This window comes from Lissotriton helveticus, chromosome 7, assembly GCF_964261635.1.
Source record: "Lissotriton helveticus chromosome 7, aLisHel1.1, whole genome shotgun sequence".
Lineage (NCBI taxonomy): Eukaryota > Metazoa > Chordata > Amphibia > Caudata > Salamandridae > Lissotriton > Lissotriton helveticus.
The window spans coordinates 1,641,919,949-1,641,941,447 of NC_136068.1; positions in this window are offsets into that span (position 1 = coordinate 1,641,919,949).

The following is a 21,499-nucleotide window of genomic DNA, read 5'->3' on the forward strand; positions in this document are numbered from 1 at the left end:
CTGTGAATACCTATACTTAGTGATCACTAGTAATAACAAACCAATATGTTCACTACATATATTCTACCACAGCAGATAACCTCACCTTTATCGAACAACTAATGGATGTTTTAGCTACTAATGTTGGGCTGATCTGAACGACCCAGGGATCAACAGCCTCAAAGCTTTCCTCACAGACCTTAACCATACCCAAATCTGCAACAGCTCCTCACATGATAAAGGCGCAACCCTAGATCTAGTAATTTCCAAAGCTGACTCCACTCAGCTAGAATCGATCCTCCCGTATGACTAGTCTGACCACCACCTCATTACATTCAGCATCAATGAATCAGTTAAATTACCCTCTGCACAACCCACGAGAAGATACATTTGGAAGAGGGATATGCAAAATGTCAGTTCCAAAGTACCCTTAACCTCCATCCCTAACAGCCTGCTTCCCCCTGAAGGATCATCCGATGTTCATATTCCAACCAACCATTACTTCCACTCCATGAACATGCTACTAGACAAACTAGCTCCCCTTCAACTGAAAAGAGCCACCACAAAAGACTCAAAACCGTGGTATGATGCTAGGTTAAATGAGGACAGACGATCAGAGTAATCGAACAACGGTGGAGATCTGTCCCATCCTCTGACCATCTCAAGCTACTAAGAACCATGAGAAGCGCCTATGTCAGAAAGATCAGATGCTCAAAAGCTGACTTCTTCAGTACTCAATTAGACCTAGCCAAGAACCGACCCAAAAAACTGTTCAAATTAATCAAGGTGCAAACTAAGGGTGCACCCCCCCCCCCCAATACCAGGATAAACCAGACACACTACCCAATTGCGCGGAATTTGCCCCATTCTTTACTATGAAGACGGAAAACATAAAGATGGACCTTCTCAATGACCTAATATCCCTTACTGACACTCAGAAGGACGTACAATCCCAATGCCATTAGCCCCATCCATCTGCTCCGCAAAGTTCAACCTCAAAAACAACACGTCATGGTCCTCCTTCAACTTTTATAGTGAAGACCCTATATTAAAAAATCTGAAGGCCTTGAATCCCTCCAACCACTTCACAGACCCTCTTCCCGCAAACTACATAAAAGTCCTAATTCTACTTTTACTACCTCTATGGACCAAGATCACAAACACCTTTCTCCTTCAAGGAACCATCCCAGAAATCCCTAAAGCAGGACAGGTATACCCTTATCTTAAAGAAGCCATCGGCGGACCCATCGACTTGAACAACTATAGCCCAATATCTAAAATCCCCACTCTGGCCAAACTCTTAAAAAAATGTCTTCATACACAGCTGGGCGACCACATAGATCATTTCAACCTGCTCACGCAATACCAATCCGGCTTCCAGGCAGGTCACAGTACAGAATCAGACATGACACTCATAATCGATGACGCACTTAACCGCTTCCGCGCTACCGCGTTTACCTGCTGTGCGCTGAAATTCGAAAAATGGCTTGATTGTGACAAAGCCAGCTCGTCATGCGCGCAGCGCAGGTAACGCCCATGACGAGCTGGCTTTGTCACCCGCGCTGAAGGGGTTAAAGTCCTTGACTAACTTGTTTACTAATCTTGCTTGACCTATCTTTGGCCTTTGACACAGTCAAACAAACATGACAACTTGCTAGACCTCCTGAAACACAGAATGGGATTATCCATCTCTGTACTTACTTGGTTCACCTCCTTCCTCCAAAAAAGATCACTAAGATTCAAGGTTAATCATTCCTTATCAAAACCCGTCACTGTCACTTTAGGAGTAAAGCAGGAATCATGCCTCTATCCCACTCTTTTCAAACTTTTTATTGAACCACTCACCGAACTTCTCAGTGCATCTAAGGTCCACTATCACATGTACGCAGACGATGCACAACTCTACATAAAGATCGACTCACTTGAGGACATCAAATCTTTCAACTCAACACTTCAAAAAACTCAGACCTGGCTGGCGGAAAACCATTTGAAACTAAACACCCTCAAAACTGAATTTCTCTTAATCGCTTCCCCCACCATCACATAACAGCACTCAATGGTCAACCACTCATTGTTGATTCAGCAAAATCACTGGGAATAACGTTGGACAGAAACCTAAACATGCAGAAACACTTCAGCGCCTCTACAAACGAGCACATTTTCAGTTAAATACCTAGGGAAAACTGAACCCTTCGTGACCAGAAATGACTTCAAAAAGGCAATGCAAGCTTTAGTAATCCCAAGAGTGGAATATGGGTGTGTCACCCTTTGCGGCCTTCCCAGATCAACGACATCCCCTCTAAGAGCCACGATCAACACAGCGGCTAGACTAATCACAGACTCCAAAAGAAATTGTCATATCTCCCCGGACCTTCGAACCCTCAACTGGCTACCCTTCGAGGCGATAATTCATCTGAAAATCGTATATATGACGCACAAAGCCTTACATCACAACACCCCAAGTTATTTAACACAAAAGCGGACGCTCTCATGCAGTAACAGATCCACCAGGAGCTCCAGGAATCTTCTTCAGAAACCGCAAAGATTTACCAAGAAAAAAACATAGAATCAGTCCTTCTTAGGAATGACCCCCAGGATCTGGAATGCATTACCCCCAGAAACGAGACAGAACCCCTCTACTGCCTCTTTAAAAAAAAGAAGTGAAATCTATTCTCATGGCTAAGTTTACATGAACTATTTTTATATCCGGGTTTTAGTTACTACTTTGGATGGGACCTCTCTCAACAAGAATTGAACTCTATTCTCAGGGCTAAATGTTTCTAAAAACTATGTATATAATCTTGTAATATATCTGTTAGCTGTTTTTAGCTATTACTGTGTACTAGACTTCACTCATATATTTTTTGCTATCTTTGTATCTGTTCCTTACATCTTTCCTGTAAAGCGCTCAGATACCTGCAAGGGTCTTGTTCGCGCTATATAAAACTTTCAAAATAGATAAATAATTAAATAACAAAAAAATGTGGCTGTGGATTTGTTAGCCGTCCCCCACTCACCTGGCTGAGCCATTTACTATCACATACATGCAGTAATGACAGAAAAGTGTGGCCATGAACCTGTTTGCAGCCTCCGATACACCTGGCTGAGCCATTTATAACTGACTACAAGCAGTAATGACAACAATGTGATTGTGGACCTGTTGGCCATCTCCAACACACCTAGCTGAGCCATTTACTGCTGAATAAAACCAGTAATGACAACAAAGTGTGGTTGTGAACCTGTTGTCTGACTCCGACTCACCTGGCTGAGACTTTTCCTGCCAACTAAAAGCAGTAATGAAAACAAAGTGTGTTTGTGGACCTGTTGAGTTCTCCGACACACATTATTGAGCCATTTCCTGCAGACTTAAAGCAGTAATGACAACAAAGTGTGGTTGTGGAACTGTTGGCCATCTTCGACACACCTTACTGAGCCATTTACAGCAGACTACAAGCAGTAATGACAACAAAGTGTGGTTATAGACCTGTTGGCCGTATCAGACACACCTGACTGAGCCATTTACTACCGACTGCAAGCAGTCATGAAAACAAAGAGTGGTCGTGGACTTGTTGGCTCTCTCCGACACACCTGACTGAGCCATTTACTACTGACTACAAGCAGTAATGACAACAAAGTATGGTCATGGACCTGTTGCCAGTCTCCTACTCACCTGACTGAGCCATGTACTTGAGCTACAAGCTTGCATGGGTTTTAAGGCCATGTGCCAGCTTCGCTGCTCTTTGAGGCTGGTGGGCCACTCTTGGCTGCAGGAGACTCTCTCGATGAGTGGAACACAGTGATCACTGCAGTTTAGAAGCCATACTCTGTGTCCAATGCTCCAACTTTCCTTGTTACCGTGAACCTTGTGGTAGCTGTAACCTGTCTAAATCGACTGGGTTGACTTGTTTTACATATTAGCCTGCCGCCCCTTAATTGCTCTCTCTAGGTCCCTTACTCCGGTGACCTAGCCTGCAGGCCAATCCGTTCCTTTGATACATGTAATTGGAACTCATGAATTTCTGATAAGCCACTTCTGCATGCGAATCTGTGTACATATAATTTATGATCATCTGTAATCATAAATAATTGTGTATGCGTACCTAATAGAAAACGGTTGGCATGTAATGTTTTCTCCCCACACCGAGATTTTTTCTCAGGCAAAGTCAACCTTTTAGATGTTTAATATATGTCTTTTGATATTCGAATACTTGTTTTTGTACCTTGCCTTTTATTCAAGCTTAAATTGTGAATACATTGTCCTCCTTTCCAATCTCGCACTAGTCATGCAATGTATATCACAATCTGCTTTTCTTATTTTTGATTAGCCAAAAGTGTAAATACATTGTAAATCATACATTGTCCTCCTTGCCAATCTTGCACTAGTCATGCAAGCCTAAATGTATTTCACAATTTGCTTTTATTATTTTCAATCTGCCGAAAGTGTAAAAAAAATGTATTCTTGTTTCTCTCATTTCTTTACCCAATGTACCCAATTGTTTCATATTGATCTACTTTGAATTATATAATGTCACAGAAGATTGCCGTTGATATCTACAATGTGCCGTAATTTCTCCATCTGGTCCCCCCAGGGCACGCGATATGCCAGCTTGCATGCACTATCTCCCACACCAAGCGCTCTCACGTGACCAGCCTGCTGACTTCCACTTATACCAGATATGCCAGGTAGAATGGGTGAGAAGCTTTACACGGCGGTCTCCAATTGATTGATGTCCTAGAGGTAACTCCCAGGTGGGCACCAGCCTACATCGACACGCTGTGTCCCCACTCCTTTACCCTGACCCCTTGTCTTCTGTTCTTGCGCAGTTCCAGACCAGTGGAATTCTATCCTGGATTCTCCCTCTCTCGTGGATTCTCCCTCTCATAGTGCCATCAGGTATCCCCTAATGACTCACCTAGCGTTCTCTAACATTTCTTTGCTTGTTTTTTCTTTCTTTGGCTCTACTCAAATTGATTATCCCTCGTTTCCTTTCTGATTCCATAAAGTACTATTCCAGAATTATGTAACCATCGTCCTGATGATGACCTTGATTCAAATAGGTTGAAACGCCATTCGCGGCCACCAACGGGTCATTTGCAAACAATGAAATTGTACTTGTAATTGTAAAAACATCTGTTTGACCCCCACAATTTATTGTTTTATTGCTTTTTCGCTGCTTCACGTTGTTCTTTAATCACTTGTGTCACTGCGCTGTTCAATCACAGCAACACTTCCAGTGCACAATTGGTTGTTATGGTTACTGCAATCTAGTTGTATCATAGTGCTACTATAACTACATGCAAATAACAACCTTTCCACCTTAACTTGGTCTCCCTTGTCCCCCCCCCCTGTGCTGTGTGATTGATACACCTTCTATGAACAGTTTCTCTGGAATGATATACCAGTTGAGACATTGATCTTTAGTTAGAAAGCGTAGCTCGTCTCAGCTGTGTCAATGGGTTTACTCCTGTTTCTGTTTTCTTGTTATTGAACAATCACTGGATTGCGAGAGTATATCTCTGTATATACAATACACATCATTGTGTCATATAATGTGCAACTAACCTGCATATTATGTCCTCCAGGAAGACCCCCTCCTACTTGGATGACTACATCCGAACCATCCTCAGTGGCCCCTCTCTATTGTCCCAGACCTCTACCTCTCTTCCGTCAACACCTAAACACCTCCATGGTATTGCTAGAGAGACTAGAAAACCTAAAGAAAAAACAAATCCATACTGACCTGCATGCTCGCATGCTTACTGAATACCTCAAATCCAACACCATACCCCTAGGACTACAAATACATAACATTCCAGCTATTTTCACGCAGGACCCAATATTTCACACCAGCTTTATTCATCTCACTACAACCTTCTCCAGGCACTGGATAGTGCTTGGCATCAACACAGCGATAGAGCACAGTAAGAAAGAACTGGAGGAGATAGCAAAATTAGAAAAACTTATCTTAGCTGACACTACCATCACCGATGCTAAAGGTCTCCTAGACAGAGTGAACACTACTATTGCAACCTTTCCTAACTTTGAACAAAACAAGAAAATAAATAAAAGGACATTAAGAATTACAACAGAGACCAGACTTGCCCACATTTACTTGACACATTCTACAATACCGCCTACCAGCCACCTAGAAACAAAAACTGGGTCAGATACCGCAATAACCAGCTCAAAACCTTCCCTGACTACTCTAACACATCAGTTGAGGATTCAGACGGAGGCAAAGGCATAAGCTCATGCCCACACATGTGTCCTCATCCGCCACCACTCCTACCAACTGGTTTTTAGGAGCGGACCTCGGACGGCAGTCGCCGGGAACAGAACTCCCAATACCAATATGCGGGCAAAAGACAGACCAGCCACAACTTTTATCAATGGGGGCCCCAGCAATGATAACTAAGACTCCTCCAATCACTGCCTCATTCTCGCCCATGGACACTCCCATGTCTTCCAACTTCATTATTGAAAATAGCGTCCTGCCTACCATCCCTTTGCCATCCATGACTGTCCCCACTTGGCCGTTACAAATGTACTTGAATAATGAGGCAACACAAAATGCGCCTCTTTCATCACCAAATACACCATCTCCCTCCAACACGAATATACTCATCTTCAATTTATCTACCCATCGTCTATCCTCTGATGAAATCTCCCTATTCAGTAAAGGGCTTTCCTTCGTCCCCACTGAACGCAGTAATTTCTTCAAGCTACAGAAAGATTTACTTCTGTTCTTCAGACCAATAGGCCCTTTGAGAAACAATTCAAACCTGCCTCTACCTTTTTGCCACCTACCTCGTTGATGCTACCCGAAATCTTAACCTTCGCAAAACTTGTTTTACACAAAGTTAAAGAACTACAACATCAGTCTGAATTTGTCCCCTGTAATCTGCCACTGTCAGAAAAACTTGGCATAAACAGCCTGAGCGACAATAAGAATATAGTCATAAAACCCGCTGACAAAGGCGGAGGCATAGTTGTGATGGATCAAGACAAATATGATGGCGAAATGAGGTTCTGTGAATTCTGAACCCTTGGGTTCCATTTTGTGCATGGTAGACATTTTGTGGTTGCCCTCACATAGGCCTATGACTGTGGCTGTACAAGTCTTTCATGGACATGTACACCTTAGCTCGAGTTTGTGCTGACTCCTGTTTGACCTGAGTGAACTGACCCTGTTGCCTGAAGCTGGCCTTGTTAAACCAGTTCCTGCCCTTTAGCTGATCAAGATTGAGGATCAAAGCACAGGACATTGTAGAGTTTGGTATGCACACACACACCCCTTATCCTGCTTCTTATCTGTTTCTGTTCCTTCTTTTATGGTCTGTTTATGATATGGGTTGTGGTCCTTTTATTATGGGTTTGTCCGGCTTGTGTAAGAAGGAATGTTAGGTATTTTGCATGCTTGCAAAAGCTAGGACTACCCCTAACTTGTATGCTGAAGTTTGTAACCCTGAGAGCATATAAAAGGCCTCTGTTCTCTGCACTCTTCAGACTACCTCATTCAGTTGCTACGGCTTCTGTGTGACGTGGCCTCACTTATTACATTTAATAAAGATGTCTTTTCATATTTTCAGCTTCTGTGCCAAGTTCTATTAGTAAGTATTCCCTGAGAATGAAGATTTCAGTTCTTCAAATGGTGCGGCCAACGTGGGCTTCATCAGAGAAGTGACCTTCTGTGGGAGTGATCTTGTCAGAAGACTGAAATCTACTGAGGAGAACAGGATGGGACTCTACTACTCTGTGCACAGGAATTCTGGAGATTCTCTGTTTCTGCAGCCCAGTATATTTCTGCTCTTCCTGATTTTGATCCTCCACATGATGTCACTCCTGACTGAGAACCTTTTTGGCGTGAGTATTCTAAAAAAGACCGTTAGGTCATGTAGAACTTGACAGTTAGAATTTGAATAACCTTTTGATTAGTAAGAATAAGAAAGTACAAGTGGGTCGCTCCCACGACTTTGTTTGGTTTCTTGGTTTTGATTTGGTTATTGCAATTACCAAAGGTTTTGATTTGGTTATTGCAATTACCAAAGCCGAGGGTCTCGTATATTTGCGAGTATATCGTTTTTGATAACCCCTTGAAGTTTGAAGCTAGATTAGTGAGCTATAAGATGCCTGGTCTTAGCAAATTTAGGACTGTAACTTTGGAACTTTGGAATTTGTGTTGGCCAACTTTGGATTTGTATAGGTTTGCATATGCGAATTGCAATTTGTGTAGAACAGGTAATGAGGAGAATTTTCTCTATTTGGTTTAGTTGAACGGTGCACGTACGAATAGTACATTAAGCACTACATTAATTATAATATTGTATATTTTGCAATATTTTTGGCATGCCTGTTTAAAAGCTCACATACGAAGAATGTGTGACTTTATTTGGAAGGTACCATAGTGTGATGTGAAGTAAATTAGCCGGCTTCCCTAGAGGGAATATCTAAATAGGTTTAGATTTACAAACATATTTCTTCCTTGGTGATTTTGTATCCCCAGGGAATTAAAATATGACATAATACATATAAGGATCCTTTGTTCTGCGCAATGTTATGAAGGAAGATATGCAGAGCGATTTTTTGGTGTTCTGCTAGCCAAAGCTAGTGAATTGAGTGTGTTTTCGCTTCTTGGACATACATCAGTCTGTTGGGCTGTTTTTTGCAGTCTTTTGAAACACAATTGAGAAGCGTTTCTTGTAAATATGACTTACAACTAGTATTTACAAATGGTTTGGTTTAAGTACAGTCTGTGGGCTGTCCCTTTTTTTGTTCTGAGTATTGGTTTGTGGGTTAAATGTGTGTTTAAATGTCTATGTGTTTTTCCCATTAGTGCAATTTCTGTAAGTGAATAGCGTTGGCGCTATTTATGAAATGCATGGCTAAAGCGCGCCGTATTGTGTGTCCTGAGTGTTTCACCCCTTTCTGTTTATGTCTGAAATAAGGGATGCAGCTTGCTTTTATATGTGAAATTAGCCAAAATGATTGGGTTTATTAAAAATAATTATTACATTTTGAAAAGTAATTATTAAAAATAAGTGCTACAAAATTCGTTTTTTACTATTCATGAAGCTTAATGATCATACTGTGACCTCCTAGCATTATAATTTAATTTGAGTTGTGTTGCACTGCATAATGAGGACATTAGCATATGACATCTCACTTAGCGCAGGCGTAAAAAACTCATTTTTCTAAGAATTTACATGAGATATGTCTAATGTCTAATATCTGTAATGTGTAAAGAACATTCTGAGGATGATTAATATGTAACATACTTATAGGATATTTATTTTTAAGTGCCCCAAATATCAAAGTCGAATTTGGGTATTTTTGCCATTTAAAATAGCTTTAAAGTTCCTTAAGCTTCAGTAAATGAATACATTTAGGTATGAAACACAAATTTGCAGGTTGTTCCCATTTGGGGTTACGTTTAATGGCTCAGCGAGCCAATGTGCCTGGTGCAGAGGTTTGAGTTTAATATCAGGGTTGAAGGTTTTTAACTTTGGCTGGACCTAACTGAGACCTTCATCTATTTAAGGTTGATGAAATGAGTACCATTGCAAACAAGCATTTGTTCTAAAAACTGGTATGTGTGTTATTATGTTCTGAAAATTATTCACAGTAAATGTTTTAATAATATAAGTATAGAAATAAATTATACCCCATAACAGGAGTAATATATATAACATGTGTTTTAAATAGAGTGAATTATTGTAGGTTAGGAGGAATCCGGAAGGCCTTTTGTCTTTGACAAACTTCTTAGTGAGCAGAAGCTGGGGGCTAGGACAGCTGCAGAGGCTGACTCGAGTCGCACTGAGGTGTTATCTTTAGTTTCCCTGTAAACAATGGAAGGAGGCTGTCATGTTGACATTTGTGACCTCTAAATTAGGGCCTTGTCTCTGTGAAATGCAGAATGACCTTGCTAAACAGGCCTCTAAAAGGAAGGGTTTCTGGTTTCTCCACAAAATTAAAGAACTTAATTCCAAAGGGAAAATATGAAAGAGGTTTCTTTGAAAGTCCCAACACATGCTAAATGCTCTGCAGAAATGATATATTTGTATCTCTGCCTCTAAAAAATAATGTCTGCTAGTTGCTTTTATTTGATTGAAAATGAAGCATTGCATTAAGTCTTAGACAGAAAATAAGACAAAGCTTTTTATTGAAATTTTGAAGGCTACATGCCCAAGTGAGAACGAATTGTGACGCAAGGCTAACATGGAGTGTCAGTGAAAGAATTTTACTTTTGGAAAGTTAAAAGGGCTTCATGTTGTAAGGTGACTGACAAGATGGTAACAGTTAAGTAATGGAAATTTATGTTTGTGTCTGTTATGTTTTATCTTCTGATTAAAAGTTATAATTGATGTCTGTTTGTTATGAGAAATGTCTCTCTTTTGTGTGTTGTGTATTTTTTTTTTGCTTCTGCCCACAGATCATTCATGGATTGTTCTGGGTGATTTTAAGGCTGACAAGACACGTGAGTTTGGTTGGTTGAAAAGAGATGTGTTTTTGCGTAATTTCTTTGAAAAGAAATGTTTGTGCATTTTACATATTTTTGCATTCTATCCTTTTATGAATTGTTCCTGCTGGTCCTGTGTGTCAGAAGTGACACACAGTAAGTTGCATTTGACAGCCAAATCTCCACTACCTGGTGATCTGCTGTCAAAAAGGAAGGTAAGGAAAGTAAAAGTAAGTGTGAGGAAAGTAAGAGAAAGTGTGTAAAAGAAAGTGTAATTTTGATGAAAGTGTAATTTTGATTTTAAACCTGACAAATTAAGAAGGCCTCAATAGCGGGTTTTGGGCTGCAGGTTCACAGTGCATAAAGTACAGGACTTGAAGTGGGTGCGTCACCGCTCATTTACATATGTTATTGTTTTGTCTATGTTTTTTGTGCTTGATATACAGCAAAGTATATCTGATGGCTTGACATGTGCGTTTTGTGCGTTTTTTTGCATGTTTTTTGTTTTATATTGCTGCTTTTTAATACTATTACAAGTTTACCTGTGTTGTGAAGGGATATACATGACGATGTGTATCCTGCAAACAGTTAAGTAGATTTGCTTTGACACTAAATTTCACAGAAAGACAGACAACACTTCATCAGTGTATGTCAAATTTGGCTTTAATGGTATTTGAAGGAAAATAAAAAAAGAGATATACATGAAACAAGGTTTCACCTACAGTCACGTTACTGCCCCCTTTCCTGTAAGGAACAGGCAGCCCTAAAATTATGTATCCTGAATTGGACGTAAGGATAAATTATAGATATGTGACTTTTGTGCATGGTGACCTAATTTTTATATTACATTAGTCAGTTTTGTTCTGCTTCCTGAATAGTGTATGGCTTTGTACCATAAAGGAAACAAGGCTTCATTTTTTTTCTTCCTCCCTGAAAAAGGAACTGGAACATTAGCTGAGATTACCGTATATGGTGTAGCGGCCAGTGGTAGAGTTACATTTGTGAACTATTTTGACTGTTTGTGTATCATCCATACTCTTGGTATTGTGTCACATGCTTGACTATCACCCAAGTAATTTCTTGTTCTTCCTATAGATTTTTCTTTTGTCACTTCTCCCCTGATTGATGTCACATCGTGCCTAGTAATTGGGGATTTTAGCTGTGACCTAGTCCCATTTCCCTTTTTCATATTCCTTCCACCAGTCAGTCCTTTTATTATTGTAGGTGTATTGTTTAGGTTCACACTTCCAGATTGCAGTAATGTACTAGGAACCCCTATATTATGTATAATTCCCTTTTGAATGACTAGACTGTTTTGTTAAGAATTTTCTTTAGGCCTAACTCGATGTTTTCCAGTCTAACTGTCATGGTAGTGATGGACTGGTTAACTGACTCAATGCTATTATAAGACAAGTTTCCACATTTTGATTATTAGCCTGTTTATTGCGTAGTGCACTTGGTGCACAGTTATTAAAAGGGAGGTATCTACATGTCCCTGATAATCTATATTATGCAATTTTTCTTTTGAGATGTTCTAGATAAGGAATTTAGGAATACCTAGACTTAATCATGTCACTATCTACCCTTAGATGGTGGAGGATATGCTCTCACACGGAAACCCAATTGAAGAGCCTAGAGGTACTGTTTTGCCTACTGCCTTTGTCTTTGTATTGCCTTTGAGAAATGACAGTGTATTCTAGACCAGAATTGTCCCATGGCATATGGCCACTCCTTTGAAGATTGAAGGCCACCTGCTTGCAGTGCCCTTGTTATACAATAAACTGTTTAAAGCATCGCACTTGCTCCATCAGACGGCATTGGACATCACAGAACAATAATTTCAGTGCAAAGAGCGAAAGAGAAGGATTCTTGTTGTTTGAGGCTTCAGTTTTCCTGGCAACCTCTGACAGTGTGCAGTCCCTTGAGCCCCTTGGCCTGAGTTTTGGCCACACAACCCCTTTTCCTTTGCTCCAACGGAAGTGCAGTGCACCGGAGGATCCAAGATTGGAAAAAGGCACTACATTCTGGTGCCCATGAAAGAGCAGCCTGAGCGTTCTCTGACACCGAGTAATGAGTGTTGGAGCCTGGGAATGTTGACCCAGATCTGCATAAGATGATCTGTGCCCTTGATCAATGAAGAGCACACTATCTGTAGTGCCTGCCGCAGAGGACAGATATTGGTGCACTGCCTTGAGACATTGAGACTTTCAAATGAGCTGTGAGTGTTTGCCAGGAGGGCACTCCAACGGATAATGAAAAACACTATTTTTCATGGGAGGCCTGAATCAAGAGGCCCATGCAACAACTGGAGCAGATATGATGGACAATAGAAGCCTTCCAGAGAGGCTTTTGAACGGACTCTGAACATAGTTGGTTTCACAAGTGGTTTCTGTGTGATTGCATAAAATGGGTTTGAGGAGACTGATCATTATTGTTTTACTGGAATTGTTTTAAAGTAGTATTCTGTTTAGTAAAAGCAGAATAAAATCCATTCTTTGTGGAAGAGTATCCCCTTTTCACCTCAGAGCATTGATGAGGATAACCACTGTTTCACCTGAACATATAATAAGTTACTGAAGTGCATAGGAGCCATAAAAATGTTACTAGATAATTTTAGGATTTGCTTTCTGCTTAGAGTTGTTAAAAACAATATTTTTGTTTGTAATAGTGGTCATTACTTTCTCCTGTTGTCTATATGTTCTTAATAATGTGTTTTCTAGTATTTTTAAGCATGACGTTGTCTTTTGTGGGTTTGATTGTTTTTGCTACCCAATTGACATCTGTACCCACCTCCCAACCTATGTCTCTTCCTACTACTACTTCTTTGCATTCTTTCCATACTGCACCTGAACATGAACTGGTTAGGAGGTCAGAGTTTACTATTAATTCCTTTGTACGGCTTCTGCATCAACACCAGTTAGTGGTAAACACCACTAAGTGCTGGGTGTGTAGTCTTATGCCACATACTACAGATAGAGGTATTCCCTATTTGGTTCTGCCATTTAGTTACAATGGGTCTGTAGGGGCATATCAGACGATGTTTATTTATGCCAGCGAAGTCTATCCCTTGTGTTCCATGAAAGATAACTCGATTAATAGTGCCTTAGTGAAGGGAATAACGGATAATATTGATGTCGATTCAGACACAGACTGAGTGATTGCCTATGTAAGGGCAAAAGGAGGGTCTGAGGTTCTTTGAATTCTGAACCCTTGGGTTCCATTTTGTGCATGGTAGCCATTTTGTGGTTGCCCTCACATAGGCCTATGACTGTGGCTGAACAAGTCTTTCAAGGACATGTACACTTTTTCTATTAGTAAGTATTCCCTGAGAATGAAGATTTCAGTTCTTCAGAAATCCTTTGCCAGCTTAATAACACCACACACTACCGTATCTTGACCTCAGACCCTCTCACTGCCGTTCAAGACAAAATATCCACAGTCACCACCCAGGCACTCCATGCCTGCATCATTTGTAAAAAAAGAACAAGCCTTCCTTAATAACCCACACCCCAGAACACCTGTGATCTATATATTACCCAAAGTGCACAAAAAACCCTCCACACCACGGGTCGCCCAATAGTATCTGGTTGCGGTTCCATATTGGAACCAGTGGACAAGTATATTGATGCCATCCTAAAAGAGTTTGTTACACTCACCAGCACCTTTGTTAAGAATAGCACTCACTTGATTAATATCATTAAGGATTTCCCATTCAACACCGAGACTGACTTTATGGCTGGTTTCGATATAGAATAATTGTATGCCAACATTCCCCCGATGCACGCTTGAGAGCTATCTGGTCAGGAAGGCTCTCAAGCATGCATCGTACAGTCATAGAGATAATTCTGACGCCCTCGATCAAACTCCCAAACTTGCGCATTCCATTTGCCTCAACCTACAGACCTTCTAGCAACAAGGTTGGCAAGATAATTTAAAAAAAAGTGGACCTTGCTCCGCACCTTCCCATAGTTCAAGGAACCCCCTGTGCTCTAGTATAAAAGAGGAAACAATCTCTCAGACAAATTGGTCCACGCCATCACATGGCCACTCAAAAAAAAGAATGATCAATCAGTAACATCTCTATGGGGACTCCCGCCCATCATAGGCCATTTCAAAAGTCAAACCTGCAACGTTTGTGACCTTACTAGTAACACCAAAGTATTTGTTACCACAGAATGTACCTATCAACTGAAAAATGTCTCCAATTGTTGCACTAATAATGTCATTTATGCAATCCATTGCCCGTGCAATTTACTTTACATCGACCAAACCACCCAGATGGTGAAGCAACGCATTGCCCAAGACAAGAGTCGCATCAGATGCAATGTTACTACTGCACCCCTGGTGATCCATTTCAAAGAACACAATCACTCTGAGACAGATATGAGATGGCAGGTCGTAGACCGTCCACTACTACCCATCCGTGACGACAACCTCCAACTACTACTGAACAAATGTGAATGGGTGGATCATATGCTGCAACTCTGTTGCCCAGGGATTCAACTCTCTCGATGAGTGGAACACAGTGATCACTGCAGTTTAGAAGCCATACTCTGTGTCCTATAATCCACCTTTACTTGTTACCGTGAAACTTGTGGTAGCTGTAACCTGTCTAAATCGACTGGGTTCACTCATTTTACACATTAGCCTGCCGCCCCTTAATTGCTCTCTCTATGTCCCTTACCCCGGTGACCTAGCCTGCAGGCCAATCCGTTCCTTTTATACATGTAATTGGAACTCATGAATTTCTGATAAGCCACTTCTGCATGCGAATCTGTGTACATATAATTTATGATCGTCTGTAATCATCTATAATTGTGTATGCGTACCTAATAGAAAACAGTTGGCATGTAATGTTTTCTCCCCACACCAAGATTTTTTCTCAGGCAAAGTCAACCTTTTTGATGTTTAATATAAGTCTTTTGATATTTGAATACTTGGTTTTGTACCTTGCCTTTTATTCACGCTTAAATTGTGAATACATTGTCCTCCTTTCCAATCTCGAACAAGTCATGCATTGTATATCACAATCTGCCTTTCTTATTTTTAATTAGCCGAAAGTGAAAGTACACTGTAAATCATACATTGTCTTCCTTGCCAATCTTGCACTAGTCATGCAAGCCTAAATGTATTTCACAATTTGTTTCTCTCATTTCTTTACCCAATGTAACAAATTCTTTCACATTTATCTCATTTGAATTATATAATGTCACAGAAGATCGCCGTTGATATTTACAATGTCACTATGCCTCGGTGTCTATTATCACACGGCCATCTTGAATCTGCCATACTTTTTCCATCTGGTCCCCCAGGGCACGGGATATGCCAGCTCGCACGCACTAGCTCCCACACCAAGCGCTCTCACGTGACTAGTCTGCAGGCTTCCACTTACACAGGATATGGCAGGTAAAATGGATGAGACGCTTTATTCGTCCCTTCGGACTAAGCCCGATTTCCTGGATCACGACACTACTGGTCATGAACTACCCTTTGCACTAATCGCTCCGTCCACCAGACATTGGTTCCCTTGCTGCCGGTGGAATTGAAAACCAAGGTAAGACCATTTTGCTTTACAGCACAGGTCCATTCACTTACAGGCTATCCGCCCATTCCCTGTTAGCAAACCCTGTCCATGTCCGCTTTCATTCCTTCCTTAGACCGCAGCTCAGCTACTTACACGCTGGTCTCCAATTAATTGACGTCCTAGAGGTAACACTCAGGCGGGCACCAGCCTACATCGACATGCTGTGTCCCCACTCATTTACCCTGACCGCTTGTCCTCTGTTCTTGCATCAGTTCCAGAACAATGAAATTCTCCCCTGGATTCTCCCTCTCTCGTGGATTCTCCCTCTTATAGTGCCATCGGGTATCCCCTAATGACTCACCTAGTGTTCTCTAACATTTCTTTGCTTGATTCTTCGTCATCTGGGCTATACTCAAATTGATTATCCCTCATTTCCTTTCTGATTCTATACAGCACTATTCCAGAATTATGTAACCATTGTCCTGATGATGACCTTGATTTAAATAGGTTGAGTTGCCGTTGACTCCACAAAGCCACTCGCGGCCACCAAAGGGTAATTTGCAAACAATGAAATTGTACTTGTAATTGTAAAAACATCTGTTTGACCACCACAATGTATTGTTTTGTTGTTTTTTTGCTGCTTCACATTGTTCTTTAATGACTTGTGTCACTGCGCCGTTCAACCATAGCAACACTTCCAGTGCACAATTGGTTGTTATGGTAACTGCAATCTAGTTGTATCATAGTGCTACTATAACTACATGCAAATAACAACCCTTCCACCTTAACTTGGTCTCTCTTATCCCTACCCCCCCTGTGCTGTGTGATTGATACACCTTCTATGAACAGTCCCCCCTGAATGATAGACCAGTTGAGACATTGTTCTTTTGTTAGAAAGCTTAACCGGTCTCAGCTGGGTCAACGGGTTTACTCCTGTTTTCTTATCGGTCATGCAGTGTCACTTGCATTGTCAGTGTGGCTCACAGAGCTGCTGTTTTCCTTGATTGTGCACATGTGCATGGGTAGGTTGTGGCATTGGTGATATGGAGGGGGCTCCTTTGTGCACATAGTGGACGGGGCCCTACTTGGTGTTTCTATGCGTGCTGCAGTGTGCCAAGGGTATCAGGGACATGTTCCACTATCATTGTGCGTGTGCAGTGTGCTACACATGATTGTGCATGTGTGCCATTGTGCCTGTCCCTCCAGTCCCCGTTCGTTACTCATCCTGTTGCTGTTGGGACAGGTCATATCAAGTTGTGTCCCTATCCCCAACTCCTTGCACCGTCTCCACACTGATGACTGTGGCCATCATTTCCGCCAGCTCATCCAGCTCCTCTTGTGGCACAGGAGTCCCACCTCCACTCTCCTTTGCTGCCTTTACGTTGGCGGTGAGTTTCTAGTTAGTCTGGCTTTGCACATCATGCCAGCACCTCTTGACCTCCTCCATTGACCTGCTTGACACTCTGACTGCATTCACATTGTTGACGGTGGACTGCTTGTTGGTAGTGTTCTATCACCTCCGTGACGATGATCTGGTCTTCCACCTTTTACCCTCTCCATTAACCCATCATGTTTGTCCTCTCCTCAGTTCTGCTTTTCTTTTTCTGTTCTTCACTCTCTCTCTCCGTCTAGCCTCTGTTTCCTTTTCAACACTACCTTGCTCACACTCTTTCGCTACTCTCTGAATCTTCGCTTTCTTTTTGTAACATTTGAGGAGACATAGAAAGGATAGAGGTCGAAAAGCATCAACAGTAGCAAGTCAACAAACTTGTACTTTTCCTCCAATGGTTTTTATTCGATTTTGATGGATGCGCAACAGGACTGAACAGCAGTTAACCCCCACCATGCCTCTCTTCAGATTGTTCTTTGCACATATATAGCAGTGTAAAAAAGTCTCTGTAAAAAGGTGGTGACTATTACATATCAAATTGTCTGGACTGGTGTCTTTCTCGTTTGTGTTTTTCTTTATTATTTGTCGCCTATTGAGAGGTACATTTTTTAATTGTAAGCTCACGATTTTTCATATATCCTCTTCTGTGAATGCTTATCTATTTTGGGAGTATTATGGGGCATATAACAATATGTGTTGTGACATTCAAAATCTATGGTTTATGTGTTTCTAATTTAGAATGTGTGGCATTGTGTAAGTAACTATTGCATAGCAATTAGATTATGAGGATTGACTGATGACTGCAGTCAGCCATGTTGATAACTATTTATCATAAGCAAGCGGGTTCGGCTCTGTGTTGATGTGTAAGTTTAAATTCTATAATTATCTTGTTACATTTGCTACGCATCAAGACAGAGGTAAAATGTCAGGGTATGTCTTCTGACAAATTGCTGCATTTTATGGCCTGACTTCACAGCACAGCTGTCACCAAACAATTATGTGAGGATCACTAGAGAGGGACTATGGCACCGTCCATATGTTGGGAGCCAGGAGTACATGTTTTGAATGATTAGGCAGATGTTATGTGCTTCCACAAAAAAGTGCTTGCCCTCCATGTATCTGTGATCATTTTGTGTACCCAACTGTCTAAGCTTCAACTTTTAGCGACGCACATGACAGTCGAATGCTATTCAAGTATCCTAGATAAATGGATAGTTTATGTTATTTTTCTCTGGCAGTAGCACAGAAGGAATGAGGGCAGTCATTAACATCAACCAACATGGATTTTTAGATCTGGCTGGACAGTGCTATCGCCAAGTGAACCTTTATCCTACACAAATATTATTCTGCAGTTCGTTGCTTCCACAAAAATTCATATATATTCCCATGCTATTTACTTGTAATGTTTCATATTACCATACAACATTCATTTAAATTAAGACTTATTGGTATTGCCAAAGCTTGTTTAACATGGGGGCTAGTATAGTATATTTTACTAGGGACTTATAAGAAAAATAAATATGCTAATTGGTTATAAACCAATTTTATAATTTTGAAGGGAAAGAGCGAAAGCAATTTAGCACTGACTTGCAGTGGTAAAGTGTGCAGAAACTTAAGGCCAGCAGAAACGAAGTCAGCAAAAATAGAATGTCTGACGGCAAAACGTTAAGGGGAACTACGCCACGAATGCCAGGTCTAACACCGCCCCTAAAATACCATTGGTATAAGTAACGAGAGTTACTTTCCCCATTAGTCCTATAAGTTGCTGTGTTACATACATCTCTGCTGCAAAAAGCAACTGGAATCTTAGTGGAATCTCAGTGTGAAACACCGAGACATAACATATGAAAATCAGCACAGAAACACCAATTTCCATATGCTTCTCTCAAAAACTAATAATTTCAATTATTTCCATGCCTAGGGAATTATGTGGACTTGTGGTAAAGATATTTGCATGACATGTAAACAATTGGCATTATTCTAGGCAATTTATTATGAGGCTTCAATCCTAGATATTCTACTTCTGAAGTCTGAAAGATGAGAAGATGGAACATGAGGGTTCTTCTAAACTATGCAGTGAAACGTATGGGCTCCAATGAGAGAGAATAATATCTCAATATCGAGTTATAAATATTGTGCTACCAAACAAAATGTTGTAGCCAGAATAACGCCTACCAAAATATCAGGAAGGTAAAGAAATGGAGCTATGTATAAATGTACTACTCGTAACTACACATCTATGTATTTTGACAAAATATGTATGCCTTACAATGCAATAACTACCTGTATATATGTACCTGCCCAATATTTTGCAATTTTATCTATCATAATACCTGTATTTAGTTAGCAATATTCTAGTAGTACAATATTTTGCTAGGTACATTGTCACATGTAATTGATGATGCAAAGAGAATGGTGTACTTTCACAGAATCTTCCTTATGGCATAACACTAATATTTCGGTTAACAGAGAAACTTGTTTCAGGTGGTTTTCAAAAAATAAGGGGATTTTTTAAGTTAAACAGGCTTTCTTGATGGGTTGGACGTTGTGCAGCCTAATTTCCTAAATCACAAGTCTATCGTTTGTCAACTTATGCTTTTAACTAGTCAAAGTAGTTATGCAGACATAACGTCTGCATACAGTATAGTTTCATTGACAATGCAGCTCTCAGAGGGTACCAGATTATTTCCTGAAATGTTATTGGGCTATACAACAAAATCAAAAGAGGGGTGGTCATGTAATTCATTTGACGATATCCAAGGGTTTCAAGTGTTCTGTTTCTAAAGGAGACATAATGGGCACACACTGCATCTTCCTTGGCCGATACAGAAATAAATAGAGTGTTCCATTCAGGTTTCACCTCAGGTTCTAGGAATGTAGTAATACTCCACAGCAAGACCTTTTTCATGATAGACAAGCAGACAAAATCGAACCACCTAGGCATATATGTCCTGATTTCAGGCTCAGTACACGGGTAGGAATGACACTTTCTCTCGGTATATGCTCCTCTAAAACTACTGGATCAGATATTCAACCAACTTATTCCCTCCTCCCCAACACGACTTCTGGTAGATTCATAATTAGAGAAAACTTTATTGCAGCCATGGATAAATGGCAAGACACATGGAACTCCCATAGATCAGCCACACACAAATCCCACCAACTAGTAGAGTGGGTTACCTCTCTGAGATTGAAGGATGTTTGGTGGGTGCCTCTTGTACAATAGAAAAAGCTCCATTACCTTCTTCTCTAGTGCTCACAACTTGTTTTGCTCATAGAATTTGTCCACCCTGCAGTTGATACACAAGAGGTGGAAGGAGGGGATATATTGCTGAGCGGGATCTCGGCCCACTCCTCAGTTCTGCTCAACTTATATAGCCTAGGACACAGACCATGAGGCACCTGGCGCTTTAGCACCTAATGGCTACTACATATGGAACTAGTGGCATACCTGAGGAAAGATGCTCTGGAATGCTTGACACTCTGACTGCATTCAAATTGTTGACGGTGGACTGCCGTATTTCTGTTTGTGTTGCCAATGACGCAGTGGAGGTGACGAACAGTTGTTGGTAGTGTTCTATCACCTCCGTGACGCTGATCTGGTCTTCCTATGGACTGTACCCCGTCTTCCTCTTCTACTTGCCCTTCCTCGAATATGGGGTTCCTGGCTGGTCCTCTGTGGGGCTTGTGGGGTTCGGGTTGTCCTCTTCACTCGGTCCGGGTGCATCCATGCTAAGCAGTTTTCTTTGGTGTGGCTTTTTTTTGCTGCTTTTATAGTACATTTTCCCGCATGACGCGTGGGAATTGTAGGCCGGCCGCTAGTTGTCGCAGATCTTTGTATCGCGATTTGGGGCATCGCATCTTTATTGGTGTTTGTGTTTTGCATTTTTTCGGCATCGCTTAGATTTTTACGCAGTCATTCAGTGCGTTATCCTGCATTGTGCTGCTGGGTTGGGAATTGCACGTTGAAGCAGTGTTATTTTGTCGCGATAGACTGCGATATGCAAAGTTGTGTTAAGCTAAATTTGCAATGTATAACACATGTTCTTGTGAATATCCCCCTCTATTTACCCCTATCCCATCTTGCTCTTTTCTCTTATTTTCCTTACTCCTCCTTTTGTTTTATTTCGAGCACCCGTCTCTTTAACT